Source organism: Schistocerca nitens, chromosome 9 (assembly GCF_023898315.1).
Source record: "Schistocerca nitens isolate TAMUIC-IGC-003100 chromosome 9, iqSchNite1.1, whole genome shotgun sequence".
In the NCBI taxonomy this organism is placed as follows: domain Eukaryota; kingdom Metazoa; phylum Arthropoda; class Insecta; order Orthoptera; family Acrididae; genus Schistocerca; species Schistocerca nitens.
In genome coordinates, this window is record NC_064622.1 from 215,601,819 (window position 1) to 215,618,161 (window position 16,343).

At 39.9% G+C, this 16,343-nt stretch overlaps 1 protein-coding gene across 1 annotated transcript in view; it reads left to right on the forward strand.

The window, feature by feature from the left end:
• Positions 1 to 16,343, forward strand: part of LOC126204133 (RIMS-binding protein 2-like) — a 1,140,279-nt gene that overhangs the window by 482,887 nt on the left and 641,049 nt on the right. The window contains exon 4 of the mRNA XM_049938546.1: positions 8,497 to 8,577. The gene's annotated coding sequence lies outside the window, so the exon portion shown is untranslated. The remainder of the gene's footprint in view (positions 1 to 8,496; positions 8,578 to 16,343) is intronic.

Consider the following 16,343-nt stretch of genomic DNA (forward strand, 5'->3'; position numbering starts at 1 on the left):
GTTAACAGTTCTAGAAATTTGTTGGTAGATTCATTTGGACCTGCAGTGGTTATTATTTTATCCCATTTTATTGAATTCAATTTACTTACCAACTTGTTTAGCTTTTATTTGTTAATTGGTCTTATAATTTTTCTACAGTCCGTGGAAGTTTCAGTTGCTTTACTGTTAAGAGTTTGTCTCAGCCATAGTCCCTCATGATCTGAAATGCCTAGCTTGATTGTGTTGAATTCTGTTTTGTTTAGATGAAAATTACAAATTATGTTGTCTAGACATGCTTCCTGTCTTGTGGGTTTGTAATTTACACAACTGAAGTTAAGGGATCTTAATGTATTTAGCAAGTGAACAAACCTTTCTATTCTTAAACCTAATGTCTATATAGATATCACCAAATATTAGTATTCTGTAATTTTTGTATTTGAGTAGAAAGAGTATCAGTTTCTCCAGAAGCTCCACAAACAGGTCTTCATTGTGTTTTGGGGGGCAGTATACTAAAACTAGTATAATTTCCTGGTTTGGCAACATTATGGCTGCAGCTTCAACTTTTTCTTCTATGCATCTATAACTTCATAGATTAGGTTCACACTATTTTTAACATATACAGATACACCACCATGTTTACTCCTTGTTCTACAGTAGCTGGTTGCCAATTCATATCCAAATGGTACACGTAATTTTAGTTCCTCATTGCTAAGCTAGTGTTCATTTGTTGAAATCACAGTGCAGTTTAAGTTTTCCAGCCAATACTGGAGTTCATTAAGTTTGTTCTTAAGAGACAGCATATTAATATGTAAGAACATTACACTTGTACTTATCTTACTGTGGTTTTCCTGTAGGCCTTCAGCAAAAAATCATTGAAATGGGATGGAACTGCTGCTTTTTTCTTCCTCAGTATATGGCAATTTGTTGGGTTTTCCAATGTTGACTGCTCCTTCAGATGGCATGGTGGTGAACTTCTTGTCTTGTTAAGGAGATGAGTGGCTCCTACTACTTCTGCCAGTGTTGATGTTGCATTTTCCATTATTGATGTTGATTTTTTTCTTGTTGCCTGTGTTTCTGATGATAATGATTCTGGGGATGCTGCTGCCACTGGTGACTGTGGTTCTGCTGCTGTTGCCAGTGGTGGTTGTGGGTCTGCTGTTGACTGGGATGATGATGACAAAACCTCCATAAAAATATCTCAGATAAGTTGTGAGTCCATAGAAAGCAGATTAGGTGACCTACAGCACGACTAGATGTACCTTTGCGCTCGAGGCTGCACAAGTTAAGTTGATCCTTTCCTTTATTAACTTGATGATTCAATGCATAAGATGCAAGCAGGTGACTTACTATTATAATTGGAGGTGTGTGTAGCTAATCTACTTGAAATAAATCCTATGATGTAATTACAGTGCATCAAGAGTATGGTAAAACTGTCACAGATGGCCAAACTCAGACACCCTCCTATTGCCGATTGGCAATATTGCCATGCAGCTGAAATCTCTCACAAACTTCATAAAGCTTTGGAGCTATTCATACATCATCAATAGCTTAGCAGTATTCATTTGTTTATTGATTTAACTGGCTTATTGCATAGTGGTATTGTCTTATTAAAGCTCTGATGCCATGTAGGTTCCTCCTAGCTTTGTTAGCTAGTACAGTGAAGCCTCTTTATAACGTTCCTCCATATAATGTTTTCCATTGTATTACGTCCGTTTTTTTTTGGTACTGACTAAAAGTCCTTATAAACAATGCTAAATTTTCCTCTTTTTGAGTTTCCTCTATATTACAATTTCCTCCATGTAACACTCATATTTTTGGAACCCTGGTCAATTATTTACCTCTTTATAATGTTTAAGTGACTGGATGTAGACACATAGTTTTCCGTTCTGTGGATTCACAATTTGCACCAGCTCAGAAAGCCCGCACTCAGCGTGTTTAATTGGCAGAACCCGGTCACATGACATGTGATGCACATTCTGTTTGCGATCTTTTTGGTGCCATTACAGTCGATGCTTTGTATTCATAGCATGTTGTGTGAGCTGAGCAGCAAACAGTTTGTGTGTCTAGTGGGAGTGTGTCTTTGATATAACTTTTTTTTTTAAGCTTTCATCGGTGGACACGAGTGAAAAGTGTTAGAACATTTCTCTGGAAGAGAAGTTTTCTGTTATTAAAAAAGTGGAGGCATCTTCTGGTGTGAGTCACGTAGAGCTAGCGAAGCAATTTGAACTGGCCCCCTCAACACTCAACACTACTATGAAAAACAGATCATCGATAATGGAAGGGTCTGAGAATTGCGGAAATTCGAAACATATGTGTGTGAAACCATCGACTTACGATGAAATGGAGGAAGTTTTATTAACTTGGTTTCAGAAAGCACGCACTGCAAACATTCCTATAAACTGAACTATTCTGAAGGAGAAGGTGCTTCAAATATCACTGCAGTTAGGAATGGAAAATTTTAAGGCATCCAATGGATGGATTGATAAATTTTGACAGCATCATGGTGTTGTATACAAAGCGGAATGTGGAGAAAGTAAAAGTGTGGACGATCCAACTGTAACTCAGTGGATGCAGACTCTCCCTAATCTGATACATGGCTACAAACTGATAAGAGATTTACTTTTCGTGGGGAAAATTGCCATGGTAGTAAGAAGAGCAAGAAACGTCTTACCGTTTTGTTGCGTACAAACACCGATGCAGTGAAAAACTGAAACCTTTGGTTATCGGGAAGCCAAAAAATCCAAAGTGCTGTAAAAACATTTCCATGTTTCTGAGCAAATATACAAACAATGCCAAGGCATGGATGATGAGTGAGATATTTTTACGTTTTCTCAGAGAATTTGATGCCAAAATGGGGATTGCTGCAAGAAAAGTGCTGCTGTTTGTGGATAGACGTGTGACACGTCCGCCAGATGTATCCTTTCTGAGAAATGTGAAAGTAATTTTCCTGCCACCCAACTGCACCGGCCACCTGCAACCTTCGGACTTGGGAATAACACACGCCCTTAAGGTTAAATATAGGACAGCACTTGTAAAAAAGGCCTTGAATTTGATGGACCAAAGAAAACCGGGAAGCCAGCAGAGCTCACAACTGAAGCTGAATATTTTACAGGCAATGAATTTAATTATGTACTTGTGGAGGGAAGTCAGTGCTGAAACTATTAAAAACTGTTTCACAAAAGCGGATTCTGTGAAAATGAGATGGCAGCTCCTGTGGAAGATGTTGCAAGTGATTTGCAAGAGTTTCAGCAATTAATAGGCAGTGATTCTGTCACTTTTGAAGACTTTGTGGCTGTGGATGACAACGTGGCAACCACAGTAGTGTAAAGTATTGAGGAACTGACTGCAGAGAGAAGTTTGGAGAATAACAGTGGTAGTGAAAGTGACAGTGACAAGGAAGATGACCCTGTGCCCTCAGATACTAAGGCAGCTGAAGCCTTTGAAACATTCAGGAGATATATGATGGCCCATACACTTGAGGACAGAATGAGCAATAAATGATTGCCCTACAGTCAAGGAGAAATAGAAAACAAATATGCTTGCTTGAAGATTTAAAAAAATCATAGGTATGTGATTTTCAGATTGCATAGGTTTCTAGAGTTTTGTGCAAATTTAAGTTCCATTTCATAATTTAATTATTAAAGTAATTTCTTTGTAAGTAATTCTTTTTTAGTCTGTACCACTTACTGTGTTTTTATGTAATATGTGCAGTATATCATAAACAAAATTTGGCTCATATTCTATAATTGGGTCAACTGAATAACGGGATACCACCTGTCAGCTTTGGACAATGATGTCATATCTTAAGAATCTGTTATAACTTTTTACAGTACGAACTGATCCATTTACTTTGACCCATCCACCTACTGGGCCCCATGTTTTAATTACAAAAAACTAAGCATTTGATACATTGATCATTTGCAATGAATATCATATTACGGTATTGTGAAAATTTAAAATGTCATCTATGGCACCATTTGTCAAAGCTGATTAGTGGTATCCCTATCTCCAGTAATGCCATATAATTATTATTTGGAAGCCTTCCTCTTTATAATGTTTTCCTCTATACAGTATTCAGAATTTGTGGTCCCTTGAAAAACGTTATATAGAGGTTTCACTGTATATAATAAAGAAAATTCTGACTTTTGCACCTGCGTGTATCCTTCCTTGTTCCAGTGACTCACTACAGTGCCGTATGGTCCTTCCATTACCTGAGCCTGTTTGGGAAACAGCTTCTTATTTGGTGCCATTGCATTTTGCAGTATGGTAGGGTTTGTGGATGGTAAAGTGTTGCTTGTGGGGGCATACAGGAACGTAGTGTTTACGAGGTGGGTGGGCTAGGTGCAGTCGGAGGGGTTAGACAGTGCTGGTGATGGGGAGGGGGGGGGGGGGGACAGAAAAGTAGAGGAGTGGAGAAAAGACTGTCTTTGCATTGGTTGAATAGAAAGATGTATAGTGCTGGAATGGGAGCAGGGAAGAGGTTATGTGGTTGAAGCACAGGGACTAAGTTTGACACCAGGGGGTTACGGGAATGAAGATGTTAGATTTGTGATCTGGATGAAGGGTGAGGATACCCTATCCACTTTCCTCCAGAACCTCCAACACCTACTCCTCCATTTGCTTCACCTGGTCCTCCTCAACCCAACAAGCCACCTTCCATGAAGTTGACCTCCACCTCAGAGATGGCTACATCAGTACCGCTGTACATATCAAACCTGCCAACCATCAGCAATACCTACATTTTGACATTGCCACTCATTCCGTACCTAGAAGTCCCTTCCATCCAGTCTAGCCACATATGGACATGACTTTTAAAGTGATGAGCAGCCCTCTCGAAATATACCGAAGGTCTCACAGAGGTCTTCACAGTCCAAAATTATGGTCACAACCAGGTACAGGAACCGATCTCCTGTGCCTTATTTCTCCAGTCACCTGCCACCTCCCAAAGCCTCATTGTCTGGTCACATAAGATCACCTCTTTGTGACTCAATACTACCCAGGACTGGAGCAGCTGAATTACAATCTCTGGCAGGATTTCAACTACCCCTTGCTGTGCCCTGAAATGAGGAATATCCTGCTCACTATCCTCCCACCACTCTCACAGTGTTATTCTGCCAACCTCCATACTTACCCAATATCTTTATCCATCCCTACTCCAGCCCTGCTTCTAACTCCTTTCCTTATTGCTCATATCCCGGTAATAGACCTAGATGCAAAACCTGTCCCACACATCCTCGCACCATCACCTACTCCAGTCCTGTCACAAGCATCACCTATGCCATCAAAAGGTGGGACAACCTGTGAAAGCAGTCATGTGATCTACAAGCTAAGCTGTAACTACTGTGCTGTGTTCTACGTGGGCTTGACAACCAACAAGCTGTCTGTCTGTATGAATGCCCACCGACAAATTATGGCCAGGGGACAACTGTATCATCCAGTTGCTTAGCATTCTGCCCAACACAATGTGCTTCTCTTAAGTTACTGCTTTACAGCCTGCACCATACAGATCCTTCCTACCAACCCTATCTCTCTGAATTACACAGGTGGGGACTCTCCCGGCAATATATCCTACAGCCCCATAACCACACTGGCCTGAACCTTCGTTAGTCCCTGTCCTTCCCTGCTTCCTCTACAGCATTACACAGCCTTCTGTTCCACCAATGCACATACCGTCTTTTTTCCCCCTCTCTGTTTCTCTCCTTTCCTGCCCACCTTGTCCTCTCCCTCCTCCTCTCCCCACGCCCCACCTCTGCAGCCCCCACTTCACCTAGCTGCCCATAGACATGGGAAAAACCGACCAGTTAAAAATGATAGTGGTATTTTAGTTGTGAATAACTGGTACGTTTTGGTATTTTATTCTGTTCACTATTACAACAGGTATTTTTTATTTATGGCTAGCACCCAAGCAGAAAAAAAATAAATTAGCCATAGCAGCAGTGCCAAAACTTTCCATTTTTAAGTAAACTTTTTTAAAAAGGATTAAGTTTTATTTGTTAAATTTGCATTGGTTTGAAACATTGCGTTATTATACAAAATGGGAAATGGGAAAAGTAATCAGTGCTATTTTAATAACAGTGCCTATAGAAATGTGTAACACACGCATTTCATAAGAATTGGTACAGCATTGGTGAGACAATAATATCCTTGTTGCTGTGTCTTGTGGCTGCATGCATGTACATGCAGTGTGCAAGATTTCACCCCAACTGCTCTATAAGATAGCTTCCCACTATCACCAGCAGACATCCATTGTATTACAGAGGCACCAACCTTAGTCTGGAAATGTTTTCATGAATTTATTTAGCAATGAAGTACAATGCTTCATTTGATTTAAAAGTTTGTGAATTTGTCTGCCATCTCTATGAAATAATGAGAGAGGAAGGAAGTTACGACAACATTAATAAATTAAAAATATAACAACAATTCATTCATAGTTTACAATAAAAATAGAAAGTAGCTGACCTACTGTCTGTGTCTACGTAATACGCCTTCACCTCCTTGTAGCCATTGGAGATGGATACATTAACATGAGAAACAGAGTTCCGCAACATCAGCACCAACTATTTGTAATGCCCAGTTAGTGACATGATTGCCGATTGCAGAGTTTAAGAAAAAAGAATCAGTAAGAGAATACTGGTGATCTTTTTGTAGTATTTTACCACTTTTCACTTCTCGAGAAAAGCAGAGAATGGTTGATGGATTAAGTTTTTCTTTTATTTGCTACTTGATTTAATGTTTTGATTCTATTTGTTTTGAAACCAAGAGAACCAAAATTTTTCAATCTTTGTTAAATTTCTACATTTATTATAGAAATTAATAGTAATAAAAACCAAAAAACAGTTATTTCAGAAACTGGTAATTTTGAGCAATTTTAACAGTCAAGTTAAACAGGCATGAATAAAAATCCAATATAACTGAACTGATTGTTTCAGTGATAACCGCCATCCCTAGCTGCCTAAACCTGTCCCCACTACATCTCTGTATGCTCCTGCAAGCAGCACTGTACCGTCCCCATTCTTGGCTGCCATATGCGGTCCCAACTAGTCCCCATATGCTCCCACAAGCAGCGTTTTACCATCCACCATCCCTACTCTGCTATTCCTCCCCTCCCTGCCCAGCCTCCTCCTTACTCCCACCACCCAGATTGCTTCTCCATTCATACACCATTGGTCAGTGGGCAGAGTTATAGGTCATGTGTGTATGAATTGTGCATGCATGAATGTGTGCATGTTATCTAATTTAGAAGGACTTTTGGGTGAAAATCTTACATGTTTAGCAGCATTTTTGTTGTGCCTGTCTGCGAGTCAGCATCTCCTCAATAGGATGAGTAGTAGTTTATCCTTTTCATAATACTGTCATTATTCCATCTTGGATTTTCCATTGTTTAATAACTGTGCTGATAATAGTAGCAGTAGTAATTGTAGTAGTCATTTGTTCATTCACAGATCATTTTACAGTGAGATAGGATTTGTCAGTTTAACTCAAGGAGGAGGGGGGAGGGGGGGGGGAGGATATGTATATATCGAAATTGTCTGCCTGTGTTACTAAGTGGTCAGCATGTCTGACAGCCATGCAGAAGACTCAGGTTTGATTCCTGGTACTGCTAGGAATATTTGATTGGTGATAGGACCACACTGGGATGTACTCAGCCTCATGATTGCAATTGCGGAGCTGTTTGGGCGAGAAGTAACAGCTCCAAGGTTTGGGAAATTGACAACAGACGGGATACTGCATGTGGATGATGCTGTTGGTAGAGGATTTCATGATGGGTGGTCGATACTGAATAGCCTGTCAGAAACAATACTTAGAGCTGGTATATGCAGTTGAATGAATCTATAAGGTAATGTTTAGCCAGGGTAGAGCACATGGCCAGTTCATCATGCACATTCTTTAACTTTTAATTTTCACAATCAGTATTCTGTTATTGATGTGGTAAGTGTTTTGTCACTTTAATATTATGTTGTTTGGTTAGCATAACTGACCTTGTCTACAAAAAAGACCATTCTTGAATATATAACTTTCTCTGACAGCATAGGAAACAGTTAGCAGCAAAATTAGCTGGTAGTTATTTAAATTAACTTGTGTCTTATTACTGTTCTTACAAGGAGGTATATGTAAGCTTGTCTGGAAATATACATTGTGACAATGTTATCTAATATTTGAAAGTAATTACAGTGCTAGTAAATCACCTGAAATATGATCAACCATTGGTAGTGAAGGTTGTTATGAAAACAGCAGAAATGGGAAGTAATTGAAATATTTGTACCATACTCTGAACTATACAGGAAATGAATTAACATTCAGTCTTAAATGTTTGTTGGTACAAATCCCAACATGCAAAGTTATAAGATACTGAAGTTAGTGAGAAGAATTCAGTCACAAGAGTTAATTCCTTGCTGCTGAACATAAATAAAAAGTGAATAGAAAACTTATCAGACCTTTGTGCACATTTAAAACAAACAATAAGAATAGGTAAATTTTTATTTTCTAGTAAAATGCACATTTCATTTCTACCTGCAGGTGAATGCCAGCGATGGTCGCAGCCTCCCAGGTCTGGCCTCGGCCAGCAAGCCTGGGGACACTCTGGAGTCTATTCTTAAGGTAAATTTGCTCTACAAATATAAATTTATATATTTTTTCTGATAATCTGAATGATCTATCAGGCGAAACATAGGATTACAAAGATTTATAAAACTTCGGGGAAAAAAATTGTCTTTGTGCAAAACTCTGTTGTTAAAGTTTAAAGGACTGATTTTTGTATCAAATCGCATAGTTATTTACATCATCCGTTCAGTGTCTTCCAGGAATGCCGAAGAACAAGATAGAGAAACAGAGGCAAGCTTGGTCCATTTCCACATTGCAGGGAAATGGGAAAACTGAAATAAACATGATGGCTTAATTTAATGAATGTGTTAGTAATAAATATTTGCTGATTTTAGTTCTTGCAGATGTGATAACTATAAAAAGTATTAACAAAAGGCCAAATGTTTTCTGAAATAATTTGTCTAAAAGAAAGAAATAAAATATATTATAAAAACATTTGATGTGCCTTTGACTGATGCAAAAAATTATGTACGACACATGAGCTGCAACTTGACAATGCACGTTTGCTTTCCTGATACTTCAAGGATTCACTATAGAAAACTTTTTGGGACTCATAAATTGTTGCCACTTTTTTACACCTTCAAGCAAAGACTATAGTTATATATCAAGTCCACACCACTGAACAATGCACAGTCTCAATAATCCACCAGACAATTTGTGAAAGGGAAGTTGGTACTCACCATAAAGTGGAGATGCTGAGTTGCAGATAGGCACAACAAAAATACGGTTGCAAATAAGCTCTTGGCCAGTAAGGCCTTAGTCAAAAATAGACAACAGACACAAGCACACACACACACACACACACACACACACACACACACAAATGCTCACACTGCAGTCTCTGGCAACTTAAACCACACCGTGAGCAGCAGCAGAAGCAGTGCATGATGAGAGTGCCGACAGTGTGGGAGTAAGGAGGAGACTGGGGTGGGGAGGAGGACAGATAGCAGGGTTGGGATGGTAGACGGTGAAGTGCTACTGGGGAGGGTACAGGGACAGGGTGGAGAGAGGGTAGGACAGCTATGTGCAATCAGGAGTTTAGGCAGAGGGCAGGGGAGAGATGGGGAAGGGGAGAGGGGTAGCGGAAAAGGAGAGAAGGAAAGAGACAGGGTGTGATGGTAGTGGAATGAGGGTTATGTAGTGCTGGAATGGACAATGACTAACGAATTTTCGTCACCCACCCAACCCCTTCCCTGTTCCCATTCCAGCATTACACAGCCCTCATTCCACCATCGCACCTAGTCTTTCCACTTCTCTCCTTTTCCAGTACACCCCTCCCCCCTCCCCATCTCTCCACTTCACTGTCTGCCACCCCTACCCTAGTATCCCTCCCTCTTCCTGCCCCACCCTCCTCCTGACTACTACCCAGTCGCCACCCCCCCCCCCCCCCCATCATACACTGCATACACTGGTGCTGCTGCTCGCAGTGTAGCTTAAGTTGCCAGAGACAGCAGTCACGTGTGTGTGAGTTGCATTTGCATGAGTGTTTGATTGTGTCTGCTGTCTGTTTTTGATGAAGGCCTTACTAGCTGAAAGCTTATTTGTGACAGTTTTTTTTTGTTGCGCCTATCTGTGACTCAGTATCTCCACTGTATTATGAGTAGCAACTTCCCCTTTCATAATATTGTTGCATTCCATCCTGGATTTTCCATTGTTTGATTTAATCCACCAGACAGATATTCTTTAGTACTCTTTAAAATTCTAAGATTCTAAATTAAACAGTGAACTTTAAATTTTCAATCAGCACATCATTTGTACATAATTTTGAACAACGTCCACAGGCACGACAGGTGTGTTTCTGATCTATTTTATTTCTTGGTTTTAGGCAAACCATTTCACAGAACATTTGACCAATATTTAATTTTTTATTTTCAAGTTTTGATGAGAAAGCATGAATTTTTTGACACATTTGCTTTCCTAGAGTCTTCAGTTCTCAAAATATCCTAAATTTAGTACTTGAGTAGAAGGAAGCCTTTTTGACAGTTAAATATCACAGACATGTGACGTATTATGTCCAAAATAGCTAGGCCTTGGGGAGATGACCTTTTGGACATTTCATTTGCAAAGTTAGCAGCAGGTGTCTTTGAAATATTTCAATTTTTCCTCAAGTTACTGATTAAGTTTTCCTTAATTACCTGATTTCTTTCAAGCAATTAAACCTTTTTTCTTTTTTTCCTTTTTGCAAAACTAAACCTTATACTGATCAATTGATACCCTATTTGTCCATTTCCCACTCTTTGTCTGGCTATGAAAACTCAGTTAACATCCATTGCATAATTTATAGAGACTCTTGTTTTCATTCCATTTAAACATCTTTCAAAAAATTATCAGTGCTGATATCGACAAGTGATGCTTGGAGTCAGTCATGTAAAAATATCTGTGAACAACAGCATGGCAAATGTTACATTTTTATAGAAACATAAATAGTTTGTGAATAACTCAAATGAAAAGCTCCGTCTGCTATGCATAGAATTAGTAACTGGCTATTGTTTTGTGAATGTGGTCAGTATCAGAATAGTCTTATAGGATTTTTTGAGTAATTCTTCTATATCTTGATTCTCATCTGTACTCTGTGAATCACCTTACTATCAATGGTGGAGGGTATTTATGATACAATTCTCATTTCTCCCCATTTCTCCGTTTCCATTGACAAATAGTGCATGAGAATTAAAAATGTTGGAAGGTCTCTATACAAGCTCTAATTTCTCTCATTTTCTTGATGTGATGTTCAGACATGAAGGTGGGAGATGTAATATGTAGCCCAGCTATTACTGGAATTTACACTCTCAGTATTTCTACAGTAAAACTTGCTATGAGTGCAGAAAGCCTCTCTAGTAATTTCTGTCATTGGAGTTGGTGACTGTCTTCAAAACACTTTTAATTACTTAACAATCCTGTGATGGATATTCAGTATCTTTTTTGTTAATTCAGCCTTACAGGGTTCCAGACTGATGAGCAATTGGTAAGAATGGCTCAGAAGTGTGTTCTTTAGCCCACTTCTCTTATGGATTAAGTAAATTTCCTTAAATGTTGTTGGAAAATTCTTGTAGAAAGTAAATATTTTTGGACTGAAGGAGACCAATCACTGAAAATCAGGAGAATTAAGTTGTTGGAAAAAAACCCTTGCTGTCTTTCAGAGCTATACTTTAACTAGCTAGAGTAAAATGGGGAGGGACTGGGGGTGCGTGGCTTGCAGCTTGGAGTGAGGCAGTTGGTTTGTCAGTTAGGAGTATGGGAGGGAGAGGTGGCATGTATATGGGCTGGCACAATTGTAGCGACCAGTGGGAAACAGCACACAAGGACATGGGGACATCAGTTGGGAGGGGGTGATAGGACAGAGGAAGGAGAAAGAGATGTGGGGACAGTTGGTTGCCAAAGATTGAGGCTGGGGTCATTACGGCAGTGGAGGACAAGTTGTAAGGATAACTCCGATCTGCATAGTTCTGAGAAGCTCACGGTGAAGGGAAGGACACAGATGGCTTGGTTTGAGAGGCAGCCATTGACAATGACCAAGTTGTGCTCATCTGCATGTTGTGCCATCAGGTGTTCAACTTTGTTCATGGTGGCAGTTTGGGAGTTGTCATTCATCCTGATGGACAGCTGATTGGAAGTAATACCAACATAAAAAGCTGTCTAGTGTTTACAGCAGAGTTGGTGTATGACATGGGTACTTTCACAGGTGGCCTGGCCTCTTTTTGGGTAGGATAAGCATGTGACTGGACTGAAGTAGGAGGGATTGGGCAGCTCTTGCACCTTGCTCTGCCACAGGGATGTGATATGGGAGTGGCATAGGGATGAATGAGGATGTTGTATGTTGGGAGGGGTGAGAAGGATCTTGGGTAGGATGTCCCTCATTTCAGGGCAGGATGAGAGGTAATCAAAGCCCTGGCCATTACAAAGGATATGGTTCAGTTGTTTCAGTCCAGGGTGTTCATTTGTAGCTGATTCTGGGAAGTTTGGGGGTGTGTGAGGATATTACACAGGAAATATGTTTGTGAACTAGGTGTGGAGGGTATTGCCTTTCTGTGAAGGCCTTTGTAAAGCCTAAAGCATACTGGGCAAGGGAGTTATTTTTACTGCAAATACATCATCCACGGATGGTTACACTGTGGTGTGGAATGGATGGTAGCTGTAGAAATGCAGGTACAGTTGGTGTTTAGAAGTTTTAATGTGGACAGAGGTGTGGATGGAGCCATCAGAGAGGTGGAGGTCCAGAAAAGTGACATGTTGGGTAGAGGAGGACTGGGTGAAGTGGATGGGGGAAAGTTGGTGAGGTTGTGAAGGAATATGCATAGGGTGTCTTGACCATGAGTCCAGATCACGATATCATCTATGAACTTGAACCAGACGAGGGATTGGGAGTTTCGGGAGATAGGGAGGTTTGTTATGGATGGCACATAAACAGGTCGATATAGGAGTGTGCCCATGGCTGTGATGTGGATTTGCTTATAAACCTTCCCTTCAAAGCAATAAGAGTTGTGGATCATGATATAGTTGATAAGGTGTATCCAGAATGAGGTGAAGTGGAGGGGAGAAAAGGTGTTGAGGGCCAACAGTGACCCTGCCCTCTCCTACCTACCCACCCCCATGTCAGCTTCCAGGAATTCCTTGCCTCCAACTTTGCCTCACCATCCTTCCCCAGGTTCCTGTCTCAGAACTCTAGCCTTTTGGCAGAAGAAAAGGCAGCCCTAAACAACCTGAAATCAGATCCATACCTAATTATCCTCCCTGCAGCGCTTCACTGTCATGATGATTAGCAGTGGCTACCTGATGGAAGGCCTCCACCAACTGTCTGATTTCTCCACCTGCAAGCTCTGCCTGAGTGATCCTATCCTGGAGGTCCAACATAACCTCCAGTCCCTACTGAAATCCATAGGCCCTTACCAAAGCCTCTCACAGGGTGTATACACCCTGGGATGATTTTCATCTGGAAGAAATCTGGGTAAAAAATCAGGGAATTTTTAGAATTCCAGGAATTTTTCATTGTTTTAGTTTTCAGTGAAATTTTTGCAGTTTTGACTAGTGAGAACTGCTTTCAATGCGTGTTTCTGCTGGGCCTTGTTTCGATGAGTGTGACATACCAACTGTTTACATTGCTAACAGGTTGTGGAAAAATATTGCGAATGGTGGTTTGAGAAGGCTTACTTTCAAAGTAAATTTCCTTTTACGCTAGAAGAATTATGTTACATGTGAGAATATGCAATGAATGTCTTAAACCATGGAGCAGTAGACTGTCATTCAAAACTTAATATTCAGGACCAGCCACTTAGAAAAAAAATTTCATGCTCAAAAGACCAGCCCTTTATGCCATTACTTAAAATTTTACTGGCACATTGGTGTTTGATATATCTTAAAGAGACTTAACATTCTGAACTAGGCACTTAGAAAAAAATTTGGGCCCAAACGACCAGCCATTTATGCCATTAGTTAAAATTTACTGGCACATTTGTGTTTGATATATCTTAAAGGGTAACATGTGCTACAAAAAGACCATGTTTCAAGGTTGACATGTCATACTTGTTTTAGTTCTTTCATAGAGTACAATTTATGGAATAACGATGGCATTAATTAGTCTTACAGAAAAGTGCAAAGTGTGTTCTTGAGCAATTTCACACATAATTGGCTTTTCTATAGAAAAAGTAAGTGCTTGACAGAGCATATATTCTGCCATAACCTACAGAATGTCTGATGCACAGCAGTGAAATTTCTAATCATACCCATCAGAAATATTCAGTTGCAGCAATTAAACTGTGTGTATATAGTTATCTTAAAGTTCACATGAGCAGTCATGAAACTTATCATGAGTTTAATCTGGCTACTGTTAAAGCTCAGGAATGCAGAACTTCTCTTCAAATATGGTTTCTGCATCATCAACTTACTTTTCAGGTATTTCCATCTGTAAATGCCTCTGTCCCATATAGGTGTAGAAATGTCCCTTTCTGCAGTCTTTCTAAAGAGGACCACCAAATTAGTCTTCTAATCCCAGCTTCCAGGTGCTCTCATTCAATACTCCTCACTAGAATTCCATAATTTATTGAAACCCCAACATGGAAGTTCCTAAATAAACCATAGCTTGGCTTGAAATGCCTTGAAACCTTGTTCTCCATTCTGAATTTACAATGAGAAATTTTTGAGATGGGTCAAAACAGAGGTAGGTGTTTCCACTGTAATCTCTCAGCTTTTAGAACAACAGGTTGAGTTCTATCTGCTTAAATTCAGTCACAGATCTGGTCTGATACTTGCAAAACTCGTACTTCATTCCCCAGTTGACAATGCCTAACTGTACTGGAGGCTATCTGATCTGAAAGACAGCATTGACTTGGGCAGTGTTGTCTGTGGTGGTCTGGATCTCATGAATAAACAGAGCGAGTAGAGTTTCACAAGATCTCTGAATGAGAAATACATTTTGATTTTTATAGAGGAGATTTTATTCTTCAAAAAGTTCATATTGTGTGAGCATAAAACATATTCTGTAATTCCAAATCAGATTAATCACAACATTATAGGACTATAATTAAGTGCATCTGTTTGGTGACTTTCTGAAAATGAGAATAACATGCAGTTTTTCCCCAGATGGAATGTAACAGTATTATGAGAAGGAAAGCTGCTACTCACATTATAGCGAAGACGCTGAGTTGCAGATAGGCACAGATAAGCAGTTTTTTCCCAAATTTTTTGGTACTTTTATTGCTCCAATGAGATAATTATGATGAGATGCAGCTAGTTGTTGTTGTTGATGTGGTCTTCAGCCCTGAGACTGGTTTGATGCAGCTCTCCTTGCTACTCTATCCTGTGCAAGACTCTTCATCGCCCAGTACCTACTGCAGCCTACATCCTTCTGAATCTGCTTAGTGTATTCATCTCTTGGTCTCCCTCTACGATTTTTACCCTCCACGCTGCCCTCCAATGCTAAATTTGTGATCCCTTGATGCCTCAAAACATGTCCTACCAACAGATCCCTTCTTCTAGTCAAGTTGTGCCACAAACTTCTCTTCTCACAAATCCTATTCAATACCTCCTCATTAGTTACATGATCTACCCACCTTATCTTCAGCATTCTTCTGTAGCACCACATTTCAAAAGCTTCTATTCTCTTCTTGTCCAAACTGGTTGTCGTCCATGTTTCACTTCCATACATGGCTACACTCCATACAAATACTTTCAGAAACGACTTCCTGACACTTACTATACTCGATGTTAAAAAATTTCTCTTCTTCAGAAACGCTTTCCTTACCATTGCCAGTCTACATTTTATATCCTCTCTACTTCGACCATCATCAGTTATTTTGCTCCCTAAATAGCAAAACTCCTTTACTACTTTAAGTGTCTCATTTCCTAATCTAATCCCCTCAGCATCACCCGATTTAATTTGACTACATTCCATTATCCTCATTTTGCTTTTGTTGATGTTTATCTTATACCCTCCTTTCAAGACACTTTCCATTCCGTTCAACTGCTCTTCCAAGTCCTTTGCTGTCTCTGACAGAAATACAATGTCAACGGCGAACCTCAAAGTTTTTATTTCTTCTCCATGGATTTTAATACCTACTCCAAATTTTTCTTTTGTTTCCTTTACTGCTTGCTCAATATACAGATTGAAAAGCATCGGGGAGAGGCTACAACCCTGTCTCACTCCCTTCCCAACCACTGCTTCCCTTTCATGTCCCTCAACTCTTATAACTGCCATCTGTTTTCTGTACAAATTGTAAATAGCCTTTCGCTCTCTGTATTTTACCCGTGCCACCTTGAGAATTTGAAAGAGA